Below are 19,858 nucleotides of genomic sequence, written 5' to 3' on the forward strand. Positions count from 1 at the left end.
TTGCTGCTTATAAAAAATACATCTAAATAAAATAACACAAAAAGACTAGAAAGAAAAGGATGAGTAAAATGTAGTAAGCAAGCTTGCAGTAAATTACAGATAGCATTATTAAGTTAAAAGAGAATTCAAGGGAAGAAATCTTAAAAGTTATTTTCATTTAATATAAACATTAGATTCTAAAAAAAGATAAGTGGCAATAGACACAAACAATTCACACAGTGGAAAATATGATTAGTTAATTAAGGGAACATGATGGCATCACTGCCTCTCTGGTATTTGCTTTTCCTTTCCACCCTGGGCACATGGGAAAACGATTCTTCCCAGATTCCCTTCAGTGAGGTGGGGCCATGTTACTGGATATAGACAACAGAACATGATCCGAAATTGCGTGTGTCTCAACCAGGGCAAGAATTTAAGAGTCAGGGTGCCACCATCTCACTCTCTTCTCTTTTTTCAGGGATTATAGAGACCACATACTAATGTGAAGTCACAAGATGGAAGTGACCTGGATGTCCCAGTCACTGCAGGGAAACCAGCTGCCTTATAAATTGGCCCACTGGTATCGGACTTATAAGGAAAAATAAACCTATGTTATTTTAAGCCTCTGAAGTTTGGTGCTTTATTTGCTACTGCAGCATAGTCTGTCCTGTCTTAATACAACAGAGAAATGGCAAACTGCCCAAATAATCAAGAAATTCAGATTAAACAATGAAGTTCCACTTTCCATGAGTTAAACTGAAGAGAGAAAAAAACCTTTAAAATGTTAATACCCAGTGCAGTGGGGGAAAGATTAATTTTTTCAATAAATTAGAGTGTGTCAAACAGATATCCACATAGAAAAATAAGCATCTTGACCCCGACTTTATACCAAATACAAAAATATATTGCAGATGGATTTCAGATCTAAATATGAAAATAAAAAATAAAGCACTTAAAAGAAAACATAGGGAAATACCTTCATGACTTACAGGTAGACAAAAATTTCTTAAACAAAATACAAAATGTGCTAACCATAAGGAAAGAATTTGACAGATTTAACAATATTAAGATTAAGAACTTCTCATCGCTGAAGACTATTTAAGATACTGAAAGCAGAGTGGGAAGATATTTAGAAACATATACCTGATAAAGGACTCATATTCACAACATATAAAACAGCAACAATAACCTCCTACACATCAGTTAGAAAAAGACTAACAATACAGTAGAAAAGTGGACAAAACTTGAACAGTTGCTTCACAAAAGAGAATATCCAAATGACAAAAAACATATGAAAAGATGCTAAACATCTTTAGTTAACAAGGAAATGCCAAATGAGATACCACTTGCCAGAAGACTAAAATGAATAAGACAAAATGTCAGCCAACATTTGGAGCCCCAGGAACTCCCATACACTGGTGGGAGTGAAAAGTGGTACCCTTGGAAAACAGGGCAGCTGAAAAAATATATGTCTTATGATCCATCAATTCCATTCCTAATTATATTCCCAACAGAAATGCATACATGTATCCATCAAAGAACATGTACAAGACTTTATAAAGCAGCACTATTCATCACAGCCCCAAACCAGAAACTACCCAAATGCCTACCAGAATAAATACATTGTGGAACATTCACACAATGGAATACCATACAGAAACAAAAGTTAACAAATCACAGCTACACACAGTGACAAGATGAGTTGTACAAACAATGATGAACAAAAGAAGGTAGACATGAAAGATTACATACTATATGATTCCATTTATATAAAGTTCAAAAACAGGAAAAACCATCCTATAGTGTTAAAAATCAAGACAGACATGGAAGTAACCTAAATGTCCATCGACAGATGATTGGATAAAGACGGTATGATATATATATATATAATGGAATACTACTCAGCCACAAAAAGGAATAAAATAATCCCATTTCCAACAACATGGATGGACCTGGAGATTGTCATACCAAGTGAAGTAAGTCAGAAAGAGAAAGAAAAATACCATATGATATTACTTATATGTGGAATCTAAAAAAATGAGACAAATGAACTTATTTACAAAACAGAAACACTCACAGACATAGAAAATAAACTTATGGTTACCAAAGGGGAAAGGAGGAGGGTAGAGGGACAAATTGGGACTTTGGGATTTCTAGATACTAACTACTATATATAAAATAGATAGACAGCAAGGTCCTACTGTATAGCACAGGGAACTATATTCAATACCTCTTGATAGCCTATAATGAAAAAGAATATAAAAAGGAATATATATATATATATATATATATATAACTGAATCACTATGCTGTACATGAGAAATTGACACAACACTGTACACCAACTACACTTCAATTAAAAAAATAAAAGAATCAAGACAGTGGTTACCTTTGGGGGTGTATGAGGGAGACTTCTGAGATGCTGATAATGTTCTATTTCTTGATTTAGGTTCAGATTATATAGTGTGTTCACTTTGAAAATTCATCAAGCTGTACACTTAGATTTGTATACTTTGGTGCATGTATATTTTACTTCAATAAAATGTTTAACATATGAAATAAAATATGTACATGCCACAAATACATAATACCAAATTTGGTAAGTATACGGTTAAATTTGCATTCTCATACATTGTCAGTATCAAGGAGAAACTGGTACAACCATTTTGAAAAGTAATTTGGATGTGTATGTGCAACATATGTTAACTATATAACACATGTGTATTCCCATTTCTGAGACTCTTTCCTAAGGAAAAATCCAAAATATGGGGGGAACTATAGACAAAAATGTTTATCACAGAGCTAAAGTCAACTATAACTATGGCATATCCTCCTGGTATATTTTTATTTAGTTACAGTTTTGACAACTTTGAAAACTTTAGTGCCACATGACACAAGCTTTTGGTATGATGTAAGGTGAAAAAGGAAAAAGGAAATTACATACACCCAATTATTATAATAAAATAAAGATATGTTAGAATAAAATGACTAGAAAGGAAAACACATGATATATATACTACATCCCTGCCTAGTCTCATCCACTCCATGAATCACATATGTGACGATGCCTCTTAAACCTGTATCTCCAGCCCACTCATCTCTTTCGAGCTGCAGGGTATTTAAACTGGCCACTACATATCTTCCTTTAGATGTTCCACACACGAGCCTAATTCCTCCTCCTTCTCTCTTTATATATATATATATATATTTTTTTTAATCTTGAGTAGAAATGTGGCCAGTAATAAGAACAGGGATAGAGATTCAGTTATCCAAACAAGAGATCAGAGTCATTCTTTTTTTCCCTCACTTCTCATTCCCAATACCCCCATCCTTTACATTACCTTAGTCCGCACTGTCTCCTAAAGAGCCCTTCGAATTCATCCATCCATCCATCCATCCTTCTGCCATTTCCTTTGTCATTTCCCACCTAGATTATTACAAGATCTTTCTAACTCCTCTTCCTGCTTTCGGCCCCTTTCAGTTCGGCTGCTGTGGTTATAGTTATAAGACCAAATCAGAATATGTTTTTCCACCTCAAAATTCTTCCACAGGTACTCCTAAGTGACTGGATAAAGTTCAAATTCTCTAGCAGAGCCCATGTGATTCTTCTTTATCTTGTTATCATCTACCTGTCTTTTCAGTTTTACACGCGGTTACTCCCTCTTGGGAATCCCACACTCCAGCAACACCAAAGTTATTATGGTGGCCAACAGGTAATACACTCCGTTTCACTTCCCTTGCCTTTTTCCAGCTCAGAATTCTCTTCTTTCTACCAGCTTTCTCTGACTCTATTTACCTAGCCCATCATCCAAGATTCAGTGCAAGACTTTCTCTGACTGGGAAACCTTCAGGGACTATATTTTTATATGGTTGCAATCATGGGATACACCCAGTTTTCCATCTTGTTCTATCACCAACATTAAAGCATGAGCAATTTTCTAGTTTTTCAAGGTGTTTTTCATAATTATCATTTAACACGCAGTAAGTTCTCTGTCTTCTCTGCTCCCACAGTAAACTGCATGTAACCTTTATTACATCACTTATCACTTTGTCTTGTAGCCATTCTTTTATGTGTTCACCTCCCCAACTAGGCCCTGAATTACTTGAGGGCAGAGATTTTTGTTGTATTTATTTCTATATTCCCAGCACAGAGTTTGCTGAAGAGTAGAAATCCACTAAGTAAAAGTACATGAATGACTAAATAGTGGTTGCCTTAGCACAACAGAATAGGCAATTTTTTTTTCCTTTTTTCAATTGCCAAAACTTTCTGTGGTTGCTTATGTATTTAGATTTACCATCTTAAAAAAAGGGGGGGGGGTATTTAGAATACAATTTTCAGTAATATTATATTACCTTTACCATTTTAAATTATTTTTGATTCATCAAACTTATTACAATTCCCAATTTTGCTTAAGATGTATGTATACAATGAAGACAGATTGACAAGCATTTGTTATCTCCTGTTGTATTTGTAACACACTTCATTGTGCCTAATTAACAGTTAACGCTCGGTCCTTATCTTACTAGTCCTTCTGATAGTATTTGACTCAGCTGATTACTCTGTCCTCCTTGAACCTCTGTCTTTCTTTGACCTCTGGGACACTATCCTGGTTTCCCTCTTACTTTGATAGCTTCTTTTGACCAGTCCTGTTGCTGGACCCTCTGCTTCCTCTTCTTATCCACTAAATATTGGAGGCCACCAAACGTCAATCCATGATCTCCTTGTATTCTCTGTTTCCTACAGTCAGTTATCTCACTCTCTTTGGCCCTGGTTCTCAAGCCTGGCTACACATTAGAATCATCTGAGGAGCTTCTATAAAGAAATGCCAAATCCAGATCCCTTTTGTATCAGAACCTCTGGGGGCAGAGCCAGGATGTTACAGGTTTTAAAGCACTGTAAGTGATTCTAGTGTGGGACCAGCGTTGAAGATCACGTCAAGTGGGTTTAAATAACATCTCTATGCAGATTAGTTCCAAACATATGTCCTTAGCCCTGACCTCTCTTTGAGCTTCAACCTCAAATATCCAACTGGTTCTCAACAACTTCTCCTGGGCTGTCAAATAACTACCGTCCAAAAATAAACTCTTGACTTTTGCCCCTAGACCTGCTCCTCACCCAGTCTTCCCATCTCTGCAAACAGTCCCATTATTTAGTAGTTGTATTACGTAGTTCAGATAGAAATGAGCACTGGGCAGGAGAGAGGAAGGGGAAAGGAACAATCCAGAGCACAAGGAACCTGAGCTGTCAATCAACCAGAGCACAGGGAACTTGAGTTGTCAATCAATCAATCAATCAATCATTCAATCAATCATGAAACCGGGATATAAAAAAAGGAAAAAGGGAACGGCGCCATTTTTCCTCTCTTGGATTGGCCCGCTCCCAATTCTCAGGAGTGTACAATCTCACTATTTTTTCTTTTTACTTCCCTAATGAAAATCTTGCTTATATCACGCTTTTTGTCTCTCGTCAAAAATCTTTTTTTTGAGTGACTAAGAACCCAGGTAACTCTTATTTTCCTTTTCCCACCAAAGTCCTGGGAATCCACATTTCTCTCACTTCCCACATCCAAACAATTCAGTCCTGATCTTTGTACACTAAATGTATTTTCTGAACTATACCATTTCTCTTCTCCTCCAAGGCTACCGCCCTAGCCTAGGCCAGTATCATCTCTTACAGAGCTGAAGCAATAACCTGGTTGTTGGTCTCCCTGCTTCCACTCCTGCATTCCCACCCTTCATTTTTTTTCCCCTTGTGATGAGAACTTTTAAGATCTACTCCTAGTGACTTTCATATATACCATACAGCAGTGTTAACTAAAGTCATCATGTTGTATATTACATCCCCAATACTTATTTACCTTCTAATCGAGGTCTGTACCTTTTGACTTCTTTTATTCAATTCCCCCACCCCCTACCAATAGTGCATTTTAGGCTCAATGAAATATGGTAGTCAGCACTCAATAAATAACATAATGGGCTGGGGAGACTGAATAAACATAAAAGTAATTAGAATAAATGTTGTACATCTGGGCCAAAAAGGTTATATCCTAGTTAACATATATGTAGAGGAAATGCACCATAAAAACAGGAAATTTTCTTTGGTGGGAGGAGGGCAGAAAACCCTGGGTTGCACCTCAAACACATGCACTGGGAGCCTAGGTGACTTGAGGGTAGAGGGACAGTCACTGGAAAGAGAAGTCACATTTGGAACAGAACTGGTCATCAAAGAAAAAAGTATCAAAGATACTGGACAAAGGTTTGTCCAGAACCTGCCTCTTCTCAACTAAAAAAGTGGTGGCAAGCACAGCATTTTTTTTTTTTAGGCTAAGAGTTGTTGCTAAATAAGGCCCCCAAAAGGATATGGGAGCAACTTCTACCAAGGGTATAGTGCATTCTTTTAAACACAAATAGTTCTGCATTAATAGTACCGATGTTTTATTAGCTAGTATTTTTTAATGCTTGCCATACGCCAGGTGCCCCGTGGAGTGTTTACATGCATTATCTAACTTGATCCTAACAGTAAGCTCTCTGGAACGGGTCCTATTGTTATCCTTGTTTTACAAGTGGGAAAGCCGAGGCTTAGAGGGATTAGGGAGCCTATCCAAAGTCATGCAGGTGTTAAGGGAAGAAACCAGAATTGAAACCCAGGTCTGCCTGAGACCAAAGTCCATGCTCTCAACTGCTCTGGTGACTGCCTTTTATACACTTCCATCCCCAAAGACTATGCTTCTTAATTTCTGGATGGAATGTCACAGAGCTTTCAATTACAGCCTGGAGCTGAGAGGAAGTGTGTTTTTCAGCTCCTCGCCCTTTCCTACTTCCTAACCCTCTTTCTTCTTCCTTGAAGAAGAAATACAAGATAAATAGGTTTGGTTGCAGACATATTTTGTGACAAAAGGGGAAACAAAAACGACAGAACAGGCAACACAACAGTGGAATATAACTCCAAACTTGACGATCAAGGTAACCGACAGAGTTAAACAAAGCATTAGCTGAAATGGATTGAGAATCAGTCAGCTTTATAGGGAAAACTACAGACAAGCTTAAGCTCTTACTTGCCTAAATAGAGTCAAACAAAGCTGCTATAATGTATATTGCTTTTATTCTTTTTGTTAAACATTTATAGACCTATTAAACCAAAGAAATATAAATGTGAGTTAGGTTTTGTACCACTTTTCTGGTTTGGGGTACCGATTTAACTTAACATTATCAAAACAGTCTTAATTTTCAAGTATTATAGCCTTTTACACTGCTGACTATTAAATTTTATATATACTTTTTATTGCATTGGATAATTCAGTGTATTTTCAGTGCCGTAATTTTGAATGACTCTTCCCAAGGTTCTGAGGTAGCTTGCACCTGCTCTGGTTACAGCTTTTTACAGCCTCATCTAATGATGGATTTGAAGACTATTCTCATATTTATTGTTACACCAGAATAGGTCTTATGTTTCATATGAGAAGGTATGGAATCGCAATTACCAACTGTATAGGGACATTGGCAATGCTATTGTGATGACAAGCACAGTTGTAGTAGTGTGACCGATTAGTCATTTCCTTAATAACCTTCATAGTTGTAATGAGTCATCCCTGTCTCTTAGTCTAAATTATAGGGCACACTTTTATTCCCAAATCAAATGAATATACAAGATGACATTTTTTTTTTCTTTCTCGCTCTCAGTTTAAAGACCTAATTTTTCATAATCTGCAGTTAAGAGCATTAGACAGACATGCGTTGGAACCTGACTAAGAGGAAGAAAAGGTTAGAGAAGGTGTGGATTCCTTCACTGCCCCCAACTTGTCCTTTAGGCATCATTCAGAGGCTTAGAAACATGGCCAGGCTCTTTGTTGCTGTGAGACTGACATTTAAGCAGCCAGCCTCTTCCATTCCTTTTATGAAAAAAGGGGAGGAAGAGAGGGAGGAGAGGAGGAAGTAGTTTTTGGTTTGATAATCAAGCAGACAATATTTGCTCTATACATCAATCTCATTATTCACAAATAAGGGATTTTTAAAGGAGCCATTAAAGAACACTCATCTGAGAAGACAGGAGACCACATCTGCTTTCCAGGCCCCAGTGTGTTAGTAGGTGGCATTTGTCATCAGAATTCAGATGCTGAGCTGATAAGAAAGAAAGCTTCAGCACATTATTAGCTGTTTTATCCATATTGTATTCTTTCTTCTGGAATATGGATAACTGATATCACAGATTAGCAACATAGTAGTGCTGCAAACTAAGGAGACCTATTGTTTTCTCCTGATTCCTGGAAACAGAGGGGAACTCTCTGAGCAGAGATTGCAACATGTTTTAACTTGTTGCTTCAGTAGCACACAAGGCTCTTCTACATTGGCTTAAAAATGAGCAACTCTTATTTAGACAAGATTAGAAACCAAATTTTCAGTCATGTAAATTTCTGCAAATGAATCATTTGACATGTTAGAAGGCGTCTATGGGCATGAAAACAACAGTAAGGGGAAGTTATGTTTGACTTCAACATCAAGTTCAAAGTTAGAGAAGATGTCACTCATAAAATAGAAAATTACAGGCCTAACGAAAATATTGAAAAGTTTGGAGATGATTAACTCTGATAATCATGACTGAGGAGTTATTATTTAGATGAAGGTATGGATTCATCTGTAAGAAACCTTGAGCACAAGAAGGTTTCTGTTTGGATTATGAACAAGAACAATAAAGGTCTGCCATTCGTTCTGAACTTTCAACAGAAGCTGGAAGAATTAATGTCTCATTAAGGAAAATAGTAGCTGAAACAAAATATGGTATTTCTTTTAGGAAGGGGAAATAAAACATCAAAGTTGGCAATGTAAAAGTCTAATATCACCAAGACCCCAAAATTGTCAGACTCACAAGTGAAGGCAATGTTGATTTTTCCTTGACTTCCATTCGTAAGGATCATTCCATATGCCTTAGCAGTGAAGCATAAATATAAAGACTCTGAACCATTAGTGAACATCTGAGAAATTCAAAGCAAAAAGCCCTGCCAACACTTGAATCCAAGTGCTCTAATGTCTTACATGTCTCCAGAGCTGCCCCTCCACCATGGTAACATCACCAAGGTTCTAGGTCCTCATCTCTCTCCATTTCCTCCTAATCTGTCAGTGCCTCTGGCTTCCCTTCCTACCTTATCCAGCCAGACCCCACAGTCCATCTCTTCAACCCCACTCTTGCCAAGACAATTAACCTTCCCTTGAAAGTTCATTCACTGAGCCCTATGGATCAATCAACCACTGGCTTCCCCCTCTTATACCTGAACATCTGGAGAAATAAGAATCGCCAGGCTATCAAAAATTAATATTAATAATAAGAGGGTAGAGGGTAAAGCTCAGTGATAGAGTGCATGCTTAGCATGCACAAGGTCCTGGGTTCAATCCCCAGTTCCTCCATTAAAGCAAATAAAACCTAATTACCTCCCTCCTCCCCCCAAAAGGGGGAAATTATTTTAAAAACAAAAACATAAAAGTACTTTCTGAAAAAATATTAGAAATCAGAATAAGCAGGCTATCAAAAATTAATACTAGTGATCATTTCATACTATATAGAAATATTAAATTGCTATGTTATATACCTGGAACTAACACAGTATTGTAGGTTAATTATATTTCAATTAAAAAAATTAATATTAGGGGGAGGGTATAGCTCAAGTGGTATAATTCATGCTTAGCATACACAGGTCCTGGGTTCAATTCCCAGTACCTCCTCTAAAAATAAATAAATAAATAAACCTAATTACCTCTCCCCTAATTAATTAATTAACTAGTTAATGTTAGTCATGGATATCTCCAGGAATACAGGGCTATAGGGAAATTTTACTCTCTGTACTAATAAATGTAGAAGGAATGATGGAATTAGAAAATCACTTTTTGGCAATCAGCACAGTAACAATTCAGGCAAGAGGAATCAGTGGATGCTAATACTAAAGTGTGAAAGTGGAATGAGGAACAGAATTTTCCACAGTCTCAAAACTACTTCCTTCAAATAGCTTTTAATTAAAAAAAAAAAAAGACTAAGTTTTCAGTTAAGACATCTGTCAGTTATAATCTTAAGCAGTTGATCAAATTAATGCCACCAGAAATGGGACAAATTGACATTATAGACTATTGGTTGGGATTCAGTAAGAGGAATCCAGCTTCACTTCTATGATGTTCCAGGATGATCTGGGTCTAATCATAAGGAAACTTTAAATAAACCTAAACTGAGAGACATTCTACAAAATTATTGGCCTGTAGTCTTTAAAAATGTCAAGGTCATGGAAGTCAAAGTAGGGCCAAAGAACTGTTTTGGGGTGAAGGAGACCAATAAAATGTAAAACTGAGTATAGCACCATAATATGTATTTTTGCAACATCACTGTGCAATTAACTCAATACTGACACCATCTCTCTGGAGACAGCATCAGATCCCACAGGTTAAGGACCCAGTCCAACAAGACTGCCTCCCCCACTTGAGATGACAATCACAAATCTAGGTTCATACTTGTACTTCTGGGTATAAATCAGAAGTTTCCACAACTCTCTCCTCAGGTTCAATTAATTTGCTAGAGCAGCTCATAGAACTCAGAGAAACATTTCCTTATATATATCAGTTTGTTATAAAAGGGTGTAACTCAGTAACAGCCAGATGCAAGAGATGCATAGGGCAAGTTATGTGGTAAGAGGTGTAGAGCCTCCACACTCTCTGGGTGTGCCACTGTTCCCACATCTCCACGTGTTCACCAACCAAACTCCGTCCTTCTCTGAGTTTTCATGAACTGAAATTTCCAACCTTCTATCACATGGTTGGTTCCCCTGGCAACCATGTCCCACCCTTCTGGGCTTATCAACTCACTTCAGAAACTCAGGTATGATTGAAAGAGGTTTGTTCTGAATATCAAGACACATTTTTCGCTTAGAAAATTCCAAGACTTTTAGGACCTTTGTGCCAAAAAATGGGATGAAGACCAAATAGACATTTCTAATTATAAACCACAATATCACAAACACATAAACCTGGAGTGACTCCTTTTGCTATAAAGAACATTATTGAGACAATTGCCAAACTTGAATAGGGCTTCTGGACAAAGGATATAGGGAGTTCTTTACACAATCCTTGCCACTTTCTGTAAATTTGAAATTGATTCAAATATGCTATTTCAAAATAAAAAGTAAAAAACAAAACCCTGCTTTTCCATTTTTAAAATAATGAATCATTGATACATACACACACAAAAATAAGTATAATGTACATGTAAGTTATGACATTTACAAATAAAAATGAACTCCTGTGAATTTACCACTCAATTTGAGAAGTTAGATATTTATCAATAGCTTTAAAGTTTCCAGTGTGCTCCTCTCCACCTCACCTCTGGCCCACAAGGAAACACTATCCTAAATGTTTTATCATTCCCTTGCTTTTCTTTAAAGATTTACCACATACAGAAAATCTTAAATAATATTTTCAAATAACTAAAGATGTTTAGCTCTTCCCCCTTCTTTATTTATTGGTTACTTTGATTTCTCCTTTAAATCATCTTTTTTATCATTTGCCCATTTTTCTATCTGGTTGGGTTTTTTCCTTATTGGTTTGTAAATAATTTTTATATATGACAGATATTATCTTTGTCTGTTACGTACATGGCAAACATTTTTTCCTAGTCTAATGCTTGTCGTTTAACTTTGTAACTTTTTGTGGTGTTTTTCATTTTACAGATGTTTTGAATATTGGATCAAGTATGTTGATAGTTTTATTTATGACCTCCAGATTTCTTATCCTATCCAGGAAGGTTTTCCTTATTTAAAGATATCCTCCTATGGTTTCTTCTAATACTTTGGTAGCTTTGCTTGTTTTTATGTTTAGATCTTTAATTCATAAGTACCTTATTCTTTGTTTATGGTATGAGGTAGAGATTTATATTTATATTGACATTTTTCCACTTGGGATAGGCAGAATAATGGCCCATAAGAGATGTCTATACCCTATACTCCAGAACCTGTAAATGTTACCTACATGGCAAAAGAGATTTTGCAGATGTGATCAAGGTTACGGAATTTGAAATGAGGAGATTATCCTGGATTATCTGGGTGAATCCAATCTAATTGTGTGACTCCTTGAAATTGGAGAAGCTGGGGGAGGGTATAGCTTGGTGGTAGAGTGCGTGCCTAGCATGCACGTGGTCCTGGGTTCAATCTGCAGCGCCTCCACTAAAATAAATAAATAACTGAATTACCTCCCTCCCAACAAAAAATAAAGTTGGAGGACCTTTCCTGGCTGTGGTCAGAGGGGAATATGGAAGAATGATTAGAGAAAGGCATTGTTTCTGGCTTTGGAGATGGAAGGGAGGCCAAGAACGAAGGAATGAGGATGACTTCTAGAAATGGAAAAGGCAAGGAAATAAATTCTCACCTACAGCCTCCAGGAAGGAATGCGGTCTTGCTGACACCTTGATTTTAGCCTACTGAGTCCCACGTCAGACTTCTGGCCTACAGAACTGTAAGATAATGAATTTGTATTGTTTAAGCCACCAGGTTTTTGGTAATTTGTTAATTGGAAAATTAATATACCCCTCTAACCAACACCTTTTTATTAAATATTCCATCCTGATCCTACTAAATTAAAATGCCATATTTATACAACTCCCGTGTACATGCAGGTTTCTGAACTCTTTATTCCAATCCATCAATCAGAATGGATCTCTTTTCCTGATCCATAACTATATTGTTTAATTCCTGTTACTGTATAATTTTTTAATGTCTTAAATCAATTTTGTCCTTTTAATCTCCATTCCTACCTCTGTATTTAAGACCTTGTCATTTCTCTCCTCTTTCCTAGCATCTTAACCCCTCTCTGTCTCCGGTTTCACCTTCCTCCAGTTCATTTTCCTCTCCATTGCTAGAATGACTTGAAATGCAAGTATCATCAGACTTCTACCCTTTAAGTCCTTCATGGTCATCCTTTGCCTTCAATTCAAAGTCCAAATTCCTTAATGTGGTACATAAAAGTATTAGGATAAATGATGCTGCCTATATCACCAGTATCATCTCCTGCCCCTTCCCAACAGATATCAAAGAATTTGAAGCTTGAAGAGTGACCACACTTTCAATCCTTTGTATCTTGGACATGTTGCTGCTTCTGCCTGGAATAGCTTCCATTCCTCCTCCAAGCAAGGGAGCACTGTACATTCAAAACTCAGATAAAAGTTCAGCTTCCCTCAGCAAACTTCCCACATTCCTCACTCTGAGATTGAACTAGTGCCCTTCCTTTGCATTCCCATAGCTGTGTAAATATACCCCTTCTAGAAGGCATGGACTTATGCATTTGTATTGTGATTGTTGGTTTACTTGCCTACCTCCCCCACTACATAGTTAACTCCTTAAAGACAGGAATTGCCTTTCACTTCTGTATCCACAGTACTTAAAACAGAGTGCTAACAACCTTGTAATAATATGAAGAATATGAAAAACAATGAAATAAGTGGTACCTGTTATTAAAACCTGGGCTAAGTGCTTTTTATAATTCAATAACTGTTAAGTGTCAGCTCATAATTTTGTGTTTGGTGAAACTGTTTTTAACTAAAAATAATATTGTCCAGCTTGTTCGTTCATCTTATTCTCAAGACTTGGCTACAAGTGACTTTGGGATGTTTCCAAAGGAAGAAAGTTTCCTATGTTGAATAATTTCAAAAGAACATGACTCAGGCTCTGAAAGTAATCCAGAAGAGAATTTCTAAAATATTTTGAGTAGGAATGGTATTATTGGATTATTTTGATAGGAATAACCCTTAAATGCCTGTGAGAACCACCAGACGGGGTTAGGTGCCCCTCCTCCATGCTCCCATAGCAATGAGCACACACATATCTAGCCTAGCACACGTCACATGGAAGTGAGGAACAGTTGTCCCCTTGTATCCCTTGGTATTGGTTCCAGGACCCCTGCAGATGCTCAAGACTCACATAAAAATTGTATAGTATAGTCAGCCCTCAGTATCCACCCTTTTGCGTCCGCAGAGTCAACTTTGAATCTCTTTCTGATGACCAGTGGTTCTCAACCAGGAGGATAATACACCTGCCTTTCCCTGCAGGGGTGTTTAGGGGAAATTTCTGATTGTTCTAATGATGCGAGGAGGGGGAGTGCCCCTGTCATTCAGTGGCTAGGAGCCAGATATCCTACATACTAATATCTTACAATGCTAAATATGCTAAATATCCTACAATGTACAGGACAGCCCTGGACAACAAAGAATTATCCTACACATGTTCACTAAACTCATTGTGGTACTCATTTCATGATGTATGTAAGTCAAATCATTTTGCTGTACACCTTAAATTGTACAGTGCTGTATGTCAAGTATATCTCAGTAAAAGTGGAAGAAAAAAAAATCCTGCCCCAAATACCCATAGAGACCCCATTAAGAAGTGAACTTTTTTTAAAAATCTTTGATTGCCCGTTGGTTAGGAGGAGCCCAGCACTAAAACTCACTCTGAACTGAAACTGCGAAGGGGTGGGGACAGGAATACCTAGCTATAGTTTGTAATTATGTGGGCTTAAATAATCAGTACATTACTTTGTGATTACTTTTCATAGTTACTTCTTTATTTCTCTCATATAATTGATGAAAGATTAAGGAGAAGAGAATAAAGTCATTAAATTCAGCTATCTCTTTTTCTTTTTGGGGGGTTGGTCCAGATAAGGTTAATTCTAATCGAAATAGCAAAAAAAAAAAAAAAAAAAAAAAAAGTACTTTCTTCCGCCTCCAAGAACTTCCCCAATTTGGCACCACTCTAAGAATTAGACCTTGGCCTGGAATATGTACACGTGATAGTGCCATTCCTTCAGGGTCCAAGGTCTTAACTGTCTGAGCTGATAATCCAGGTCACTCTCAGATAATGTGGTTTCTACATTGTATCTAAACTCTTCCAGTTTTAACAGTCTCTGATTCAATACCATTAAAAGTCAATAATATTTTCACAAGTCCTTCCTAAACATACTGATGACACTAAGCTATTTATAAGCATTAATAGTTTTTATAAGAACAGTGCCAGGCCCATGAGCTGAAGTGCAAGAAAGAATTCCAAGGAGAAGGGGGCACAAGATCATTTCAGTCAAATGGGAGATACTTTTTGAACTGCTGGATTTTTGGTTCCTCTAATCAGGATTTTTAGGAAACCAGCTCCCCACCTTTCCCTGGGTTCATTCCTAGTTTTAAAACAACATTGTTTATTGCTTGCTTCTGCTAAAATGTCAACTTCATGAGAGCAAGAACCTTGTCAGCCCTATTTGTACTGCATCCCCAGTACCTAGAGCTATATTCTATAGAGGCATTCATTAAGCATTTGTTGAATGAACGGATGAATGAAAAAGTAATTTACTACAAGTATAGATTTAATCACTTACCGATAAATGAATACAGTGATAATCATCAACAAAGGGAACATTTAGGTTGAGAGGAGATTATATGACATACTATGAACTCTGTACTGAATTGCAAAGTCATGGGAGGAGTGAGGAGCCGAAACCATCCATATGCATAACATGAAACATAAAAACAGATATCACTGAATTATAAGGAGCACTTAAAAATGGTGCAAAGGTGCAAAAGTCAAGTGAAACTCATTTATCCCTATGTCCAGTTGAGGTGAAGAATATCTGATAAGCTCTCAGCAAAAGTAAGCTCAATTTTAATATATTACCCTGAAAAGCCCAAAGTCCATTAGTTTCAGCAGTAATTCTGGACACACTTAAAATATTATTTTACAAGATCCTAATATGCACATTAAGGCACAAGCAAAATGCCTCATAAAGTAATGTTTAATACTTTACTGATGACATACAAAGAAATTAAAACAAACTCCTTTACATCATGTATGTTTAGTAGGAACCAATAATTATTTCCATTTTACAAAAGGACAAAATAAAGATAAATGAAATGTAAGTCAACCATGAAGATCACCTTAAGTCAATACCACATCCTAAATAAAATTTCCATGCAACCAGATAATAGTGAGGGAATTTAAATAAAATTGAAAATCAACTCAAACATTAATAGTATAATTTTAAAACTTCAAATATTTCCTGACTTTAAAATGTCAATGAGAAGTACGGGAAAGACTTGTGAACATGATGTACATTACTCATTGCATAGGCAACCAATTTTTAACCTCTTCCAAGTCCCACAGAGGATTACAAAAGAAATTCTGTCTCCTGGATCCTTAACTCAAAATCAATATCAAGGCAAGCGTTTTAATTTGTGATGGCTTTCAGCAGCAAGTAACAGAAAACATGATGAACTTTTTTTAAGTACCAACAGGTTTGAAGGTAGAGAATGACATCAGGCCAGGAGGCTTTTATCCTTCTGCACTTCTACCTTAGCATGCAGTTTTTGCCCTCGTGTTTTTGTTTTGTGGTCATAAAATGGCTGCTCTACCTCTGGCATTGCACGTGAGTTCCAAGCAGGAAGAAAATGACAAAGGACAAAAGGCATGTGCCAGCTAAAACTTGGAAAGAGATTTATCAGAAGCTTCTATTCAGTGACTTTTTGCTAAGGTCTTATTGACCAGAATTTGTCTCACATGACCATGCAGAGGTGCAAGGAAAGCTGTGAAATGCAGTTTTGCTGGCATATTGCCACCTTCTTGGTTTCTATAGAATATGTGCCTAGTAAGCTGTTCCAAGTTAATGCAGTATTGACTATGCAATTGGGAGATACTGAGTAAGAGAGGGTGTGAAACTTATAGGCAAATTTACCCTGATGCTACTGAAGCTTAAACCAGCTTCCCTCACTTACATGGACCCCTTCCAAGACCCTGCGAGATATTTTGGAAATATGTTCACAATGTCATATGTTTCTGTAAAATTTGCACAATTAAAATTGCAATTAATTAATACTACTTTTCGTTTCCACTCTGACTTCCCTACCCCCAGGACACGAGGTGAGTATCACTGGAGTGGCTGTGAGTATTTGGAGGATCAAGCTAAGAGGAAGCTAAATTGAGGACACATTCAATTTGGATTTAGTGGGATATATTAAGGAGATTCACAGGCACTTCTGTGTTTAGTTGAGTTACTACATCACAGTGTAGGAATTATTTTCAGAAACATTCCTGCTGCCCACTGTGCTAGTTCACCTGGCACTGGATATGTAGTGGCTTACTAATGACAACATAAAGGTGATGTTGGTGACAAACTGTTCAACAAATGTCTTCAAGTCAAAAATTATTATGTTAGTCACTGACAGGAAAACCTGAAATGCTCTGAAGTCTCATATATGAGACACTAGGTAAAAGTTTTCCAAAATTGGAAAAATAATCCTAAAATTTTACATGCCATTTCCAATAAGTTATGACGCTGAAAGAAACTTTTCTAAATGGTCAATAATAAAAAACAAATTTCAAACTTGCTAGAGAAAAGCCTGGATTACCTTTCTATTGTATGTAGTGTTATTTCAAAATTTGAAACCTTCAAATGAAGAAGAAAACAAACAGCATGTGGCAAAAAATATTTTGAAAAAGAAGTATGTGTCAGACAGTTAATAAAATTTGTGATGTTTTTCTGGGTTTCGTGATTTTCATGGTATTTGTCAGTTTTAAATTTTTAATTTGTTATGATTCCTCATTTTAAATAGATAATTGCTTTTGTTCCTAATTTTGTATTCTTTCTTGTACCAAGTTCCCCCAACCTCCAAATTGGGTAATTTTCAAGCCCCAAGGAACCTGGTTCTACCCTTTGGGCCTTGGGATCCCAGTGAGCCCCCTAACAAGAAGCAATCTCTAGGGCCCTCCAAACTTAGCTCCACATCTGTTGTAGGAAGAAAGTGCAGGGAGAGTGCCGTTCTCCTAAGTCAGAACTAGAACTGGCCAGAGGTGCCTCCTTCACGTGTCCTTTCCCCTGAGCTGCACCCTGAATTCACTTAGATTCTTAAACCATCCTCAGATGAAGGTCACCCTCAGGCATCACACAGCAGCCAGGAGAGAGCCACAGAAAGACAAGAGAATTGAGTTGTAGATTCTCTTACTCCTCCCACTGAAAACTGAACCCGTTAGTCCCACTTAGGAACTCCATTTTGTCGTCAACTCATAATAGCTGTCTTTCTACCTGAATGTAAGAAGTGTTCACCAGCATGGCCAACACACTTCCCAAACGGTGTCCTGTGAAACATCAGTCACAAATCTCTGCTCCTTTGGCATTATAAATTGGGGAAATGCTGCATACTAGAATCTTCTCCGCTCGCTTCGGCAGCACATATACTAAAATTGGAACCACACAGAGAGGATTAGCATGGCCCCTGCACAAGGATGACATGCAAAATCATCACACATTCCGTATTTTTTAAACAATATATAAAATAGATAAACAAGGCTCTACTTTATAGCACAGGGAACTATATTAAATACCTTGTAATAACTATAGTGAAAAAGAATATGAAAAGGAATATATGTATGTATAACTGAAACATTATGCTGAAATCCAGAAATTAACACAACATTGTAAACCAACTATACGTCCAAAAAAAATTAGAATCTTCTCCAAAGATTCCCAACACACACTAGCATCTTCAAAACTTTCAGGAGTACAGGAGTTGACATTGATTCTGCATTTTCCAATCTAATTTGTCCATAGGATTCTTTTTACCCCAGAATACACCTTGAGAATTGTTGCTCTAAATACATGTACAAGCAGCAGCAGCAGCAGCATCATGATCATCATTATTTTCATAACACAAGTGGCAAGCCTCCAAAGGGCTTTTGGATTTTAAAGATCTCTTGGTAACAAAAGAAACTAATCTGTAACATTGGATTTGAAGGGGTCATGGCCAGAAGGTTAGACATAGTTTAAGACCATAACAGGGTACACGCTTCAAATTCCAACATCTTAACGGCTTTTGTTCTAGCCATTCCTAAGACGGGCCTTGAGCCTGTTCACAAACGAGAGGATTATAATGGAGGATGTTGTTTGTTACTTGATTATGTTTCCATGCTATTATTCTCATATTTGGAATTAGTTGGCTAATGGATCAATAATACTTTAACACATGCACTTTTTAGTTTTTAGTTACAGATCTATGGAATGCTTAAGATGTAAAGGCTGCTAATTTTCCTTGATTAATAATAAAGCCAATTTAAATCACTCTAAGAAATCTTGTTTAAATTTGCTCTTTAACACATTCTGCTCAGGTATAAACTTAGACAGTATTGGTAACCACACATTTGGTAAAAGAAGGAAATCTGTGAGCTCAACTATATGCTAAGATAAATCAAGTATATGAGGCCAGTAGCCATGCTTAGAAATATCAACATGAGGAGTGAAAGAAAGGCCTACCGTAGGGGGAGTGGACTCACCAGGACTTCATAAACCTTAGCAAAACCCTCGTGTCTTAAATGACATAAAACACATCTCCATGGTGACTTTCTTTTTTTGATTTTATTATTTATTTATTGCTTTAATAATGCAACTGCCTTGATCTTTTCTCCCTCTAGTGCTAAAAGCAAACCGTTTACATGCCAGTGTATGGAAGGCATAGTTGGGGTTCTCCATTGACAAAATGTATTTCTTTAGTTTCTGTTTGTATTAATCTGCAAACACAATGCTCAGGAAATGTAGGAAAATGAGGCTCTTCTATTAGGGCTGCCACATATGGTGGTGCAGGCTGTGGACTGTACAAGCTGCAAAACTACACACAGCAACTCTACCCTGCACTCTTTAGTGGGGCCCTGTGCTCCAACCTTCCACACTAGCAGAAACAAGCTGACTGAAGAAGAGGGGCATGTAAAAGAATCTTAAGAAATTCTGTGATTTTTTTTCCCCACACATGAAGCAAAGTTGATCATTCATTATGTAATTTTAAGTTTCACATTCTTTATTACGGAATAAACCAAATATTGGTGGTTGAGAAAGA

At 37.0% G+C, this 19,858-nt stretch overlaps 1 non-coding gene across 1 annotated transcript; it reads left to right on the top strand.

Annotated features, from left to right (window-relative positions):
- Positions 1-18,187: 18,187 nt before the first annotated feature.
- Positions 18,188-18,292, top strand: LOC123615397 (U6 spliceosomal RNA). The gene has a single exon (XR_006722959.1). It is a non-coding gene; the product is annotated as a U6 spliceosomal RNA (small nuclear RNA).
- Positions 18,293-19,858: the final 1,566 nt, after the last annotated feature.

The sequence above is a fragment of the Camelus bactrianus genome, chromosome 5 (genome assembly GCF_048773025.1).
Source record: "Camelus bactrianus isolate YW-2024 breed Bactrian camel chromosome 5, ASM4877302v1, whole genome shotgun sequence".
In the NCBI taxonomy this organism is placed as follows: domain Eukaryota; kingdom Metazoa; phylum Chordata; class Mammalia; order Artiodactyla; family Camelidae; genus Camelus; species Camelus bactrianus.